This window comes from Serinus canaria, chromosome Z (genome assembly GCF_022539315.1).
Source record: "Serinus canaria isolate serCan28SL12 chromosome Z, serCan2020, whole genome shotgun sequence".
NCBI lineage: Eukaryota > Metazoa > Chordata > Aves > Passeriformes > Fringillidae > Serinus > Serinus canaria.
Genome location: NC_066343.1, coordinates 67,086,252 through 67,091,096, shown reverse-complemented (window position 1 = coordinate 67,091,096; position 4,845 = coordinate 67,086,252).

The window sequence follows — 4,845 nt, the reverse complement described above, 5'->3', positions numbered from 1 at the left end:
CTCTGCCCAAGCACTGCTGCTTGTGATGCTCTTGGAAAATGGCTGCTCCCTGCTCCAAGCAGCAGCAGCAGCCCACAATTTTCCTGCTAGCTTTTTCTTTTTTCTCTTTTGTTTTTTTGGGTTTTTTTAGGAGAGGGTGTTGTTTTGGTTTGGGTTTTTTTTGGTTTTTTTTTTTTTTTTTTGGTGTGTGTTTGTTTGTTTGTTGGGTTTTTTGGGGGTTTTTTGGTGCTTTTTGGTTTTGGTTTTTTGGTTTTTTTTTTTTTTTTTGCCTTTTTCAGCACTGTAATCAGTCCTGCTGTCCAAGCAAAACCTCCCAGTGTTTTGTGTCCCTGCCCTGGTGTGTGGTGTCGCTAGGGGACATGTGCTGTGTGCCCCCCATGCACACATTTCTGAGGACTACACCCCCTCAGGACTGCCATGTTACTTGGTCAGAGGAGATGATCTCCTCCCTTCCCCATGGCAGGAACTCCATCTTCTCCTCCAGCTGCAGGGACTGAAACAGAGCAGGACATGCTTTGGGAGCTTCCCTGGGAAGTCTCTCTACCTGCTCTCCTCCCACCAGCAGCACCTTTTCCTTCCCTTCCTTCACTGCCACATCAGCTGCTTTGTCAATATGGGCAGAATAAACAAGTAGAGGTTGTGGACAGCATGGCCCAGACCTCTGCAGAAACTTCTGGACCAGCTGGGGCACTCCAGTGTTCCCCACGTTTCCAGGATTCCATGAAGCAGGCACTGGGCAGACAGAGCTCTGTACAGCTGTGCCTTTGTCTGCATCCTGAATATGATGGACCCAGTTAAAGGTGCCTTCTGGGAGTCTCATGTGCTCTTTGTAGGGTCACATCACATTCAAGCAACTCCCAGCCTTTGTTCACCAGATGTGGGAGCAGCTGAGCTCCACATGAATTCCAGGCACTGGCACCAGCATAGTCACCTCTGTGCTGATGGATGTGGAGGTCGAAAGGTGCCAAAAGTGTCCGATCTGTCTGAGATGCCCTCCTGGGATGATGGCTGATCCCCAGGATGATCTGCAAGTCTTAAAGGCTCTGATTCCCAAGGGGAAGCTAACCTGGAAAGTACTGATCACTAGAAATAAGCTGACCTGGAAGGCACTGATGCCAGAGAGGATGCTGACTTGGAAGGTGCTGATTGCCAGTGGAGTGCTGGAGATGCCAGTCCGGAGGGCTCTGATCCCCAGGAGGATCCTAACCTGGAAGACAGATGCCTGGGAGGATACCAATCTGGAAGGCACCAATCCCCAGGGAAAGGCACCATTTATCCAGAACATGGTGCTTTTCCCCTGCTGCAGAGCACTTCCTTCAGCTCCCCACTTTCACTGGGCAGCAGCTCGGCCAGGGTCCTCTCCAAGGGCTTGGGCTAGGGATCCACACCAGGCAGGTATCCATGGCTGGCGGCAAAGAGCCTGGCGAGGCGCCTGGAGGAAGCTGAACCAGCACCACCTATTCCAATTTCCCTCCTCCCCGGAACTCCCAGCCGGGAGCTGTTGCCCAGCTATGGGCAAGGGGGCGTGTGGCTCCCGGCTACTGCCAAAATAACCACCAGCCGCGTCCTTCTGCAGGGGAGATACACGGACTCGGTTTTCCCACTAGATGGCAAACATTGCCTTCAAAAACAGCCTTCGGAGAAATTGTGTCCATCCTTCTGAGAGGAGGCTGTGAAAACGATCAGGGAAAAGCCCTGTGGGTGAGAGGCCTGAGGCTTCTTCAGCGTGGGGCTGGGGGTGGCAGGGACCCCGGCATGCTCGTCATCTTGCTTTTTCTGTTATTTCTGAAAAGGTTTTCCTTTCCCACCTGCCTGGTTTCTGCCTGGTCCTGGAAGACCCACCCTTGCCCTGTGCTGGTGGGACTGAGCAGGAGAAGCATCTGGTTAACCCTGTGTAGCACCTTGAACTTCCACAGCCAGAGAGCGAAGCCCAGAAGCTTTTCTGGGAATTAATTATGCTGTGGTTTGCAAACCAAATGAGTGTTCATTCCTCTCTGCAAGTGCCCAGGTCCACAGGCAAGCCATTATGCTGTGTGTAAATAGAGGAGGCAGGGATGAAGGCTGTGCCTGGGGATGTGCACCCTTTTCTGAGGTCTTCTACCAGGTCAGATGTATTTCCAGGCTTGTTTAAGTTTTAATTCAAGATTTTCAAGATTCCAGATTTTTTCATAGTCTTTGTATTATCCTTCTGCAGAAGTTTCCTGAGTGTTTGCTGCTGGCCCTGGCATTGATGCAATATTGCTGTGTGGTTAAACATGATGTGTCATAGCTAATGAAGGAGCTAACTGTGGATGGTAAATGTTTAATATGGACAAATCAAGCCAATTAGGCAATGTCAAGAGAAAAGTGTGTCATCTCAGCTGTGTCTGTCCTGTGTGGAGGAGAGGTTCTGTGGAAGGGTAAAACCCCTGCCACTGCAGGATCAGCAGCTCCTAACACCAGCCAAGTGTAAGGATGCTGGATGCAGATCTTCCTGCAGACCTCCAGTCTGCCCTGTGGGTACCTTCACCTGTGGGACAAGGACAGTTTTTTCAGAACAAGGCTCTGTTTCTGGAATGCAGACCTCTGGTTGGCTGGAGGGGATGGCAGCCCTCTCCAGTGCCGTGCTGGCAAATGAGAGGAAGTAAATCATCTCACTTAAAACATTCCTCGTAGACCTCCAACAGGACTCTTGGTGGTTCACAGCATGCTGCCTGGCTTCGTGGCAAGCCTGTGGCCTGGTTTTGTGGCAAGCCTGTGGCTCAGCAGTGCTCAGACAGGAGCACCATGGATCCCCAACAGTAGCAGCCCCTTGCCAAGCATTAATTAGGTAATGGCAGCAGCTGTATTCCCTCCACAAAGCACTCTGGGGCCCTGCTCCTCGCAGCTTCCTCTGCCCTCCCTGCCTCAGTTTCCTCCTGGGCACATTGTTTGGGATCATTAACATTTGGCTTAGAAGGATCCTTCAGGTGTCCTGGCCACTTCCTTCAGGAAGACATCATTGCCCGTTCTTCCACGAGGGCTGGCAGCTCCCTCACAAGGCTATTTATAGTCACAGAGAAAGCTCTGGAAAATGAAAGGAATAATGTGTCTGGGGAATAGAAACTGAGGGAGCTGTTGGTAGCCAGTCAGCAGCCTGAGGCCCAGGGCAGCAAGCCAGGGAAGGATCATGATGAGGCAAGCAGGTAGAAAGTCCTTCTGGCCCTTTCCATCTGGGCTTCCTGCCAACCCTTGTGTTGTATGTGCTGGTGGCTGGGGACAACAGGGGCAGCAGTGACAACATGGATGGTGTGGGCTCTGGGGCAGCAGCCCTGTGGCATGAGGCTTCCCATCTCTTGGTGAAACTCAAAGCCTCTGCAGGCAGCAGAGCAGGAGTTAAGCACAGATGTGGCTGCTTCACTCCTGAAGCTGAGATTTGCCAGTCCAGGAGGGTTTGACCCCTTGACCTCAGGACACCAGGAATGGACATGTCCCCACGTATGGGGCTGTCATGTCTTTGCCTTGATGTGTGCCTGATTCCAGCTTTCCAGTCCAGGTCCTGGGAGTGGTTCTGTCTCTTTCCTGTAGGCTCAGAGTTCTCCGGGTGCCTTCCACCAGACAAATGCTTCCTGCCTCTGCATGGCATCTCTAATTGGTGACAGGCTGCCATGGGCAGCAGCCACCCTCCCACCCCCAGTCTTTCTTTAGGCCTCGTCTCAGACCCCTGGAGGCTGGTCCCTGTCAGAAGTGGTCTCAAGATAACCAGCAAACCAGGGGCTGAAGCAAACTGGGGGGACATGTTCTCTCCCATCTGCAGCAGGGTGACACAATCCATATCCCTCAGCTCATGCTGCCTTGTGAGAAAATCCTCTAAGCATGGAGCTGGCTATGCTTCAGAAAGTCTGGTAGAGCTACACGGAGTAAGAACCTGCACCTCTCTCCCTGGTCTTGCCCAGGATTTTGGCATGATGTGGGGCACTGGTGGCAGACTCAAAGAAGCTGCGGGCGACTGGGGCTGGATATCCCCTTTGTGCGTGTTTGGATGCCCCAGCAGGTGATGGATGAGAGGCATGAGCATCAAGGTAGCCAAAGGAGCTGAAGAAATGCTTTTGCTGTGTGCAGAGCTGAGGGATGAGCCTCTCCAGACCCATGTGGCAGGGCAAAGGCTGAGGGATGAGCCTCTCCAGACCCATGTGGCCGGGCAAAGGCAATAACCCACCACGGTGCACCGAGAGCCCCAGCAGAATCATTATGCAGAAACCAACACCCAGGCCCACACAGAGAGGAGCAAGGATGTTCCAGCTACCTTTGCACTAAGAAATCAGCTCTGCCAAGGACTGCTTTCTGGTTGGGAATGTTGCCTGCCTTTGGGGTCAGGCTAGCTGACCTGGGTCAAAACCTGCCAGAAATTATGCTCAGAGTGTTCCAGCACAAAGGGACATTTGCTTCAGTTGTTGTCACCTGTGCAGCCCTGATGCCCTGCACTGGGCACTGCTCCGTCTTCAGGAGCACTGGGGCAGTCAAGGAGGTCAGACTCCTGCCTGTAGCCTGGCTAAAGAGAGCTGCTGAGCTCAGGGGCCCCCTGGAAGGGCAGATGGAAGGAAGCACAGTACAATTAGTGTGCCACCATTGCTGGGAGGGCAGCCTGCTGCTGCCCAGCAGGAGGGGAACCCAGCAGAAACCAAAGCCTCAATTGGAGGAAAGAGGAAGAAGTCAACACTGTTGGTGTCTCAGATCCTGCAGCGGGTTAGTGGCCTTCCCTTCCTGCGGGATTTTTGCTGTTTGCTTATTCTTATTACATCAGCATAGGAGCTTGGCTCTGCTCCAAAGCCCAGTTCTGCAGAAAATAGCCTCTTTCTCTTCCTTTCTGCACCACAATCCTTTAAA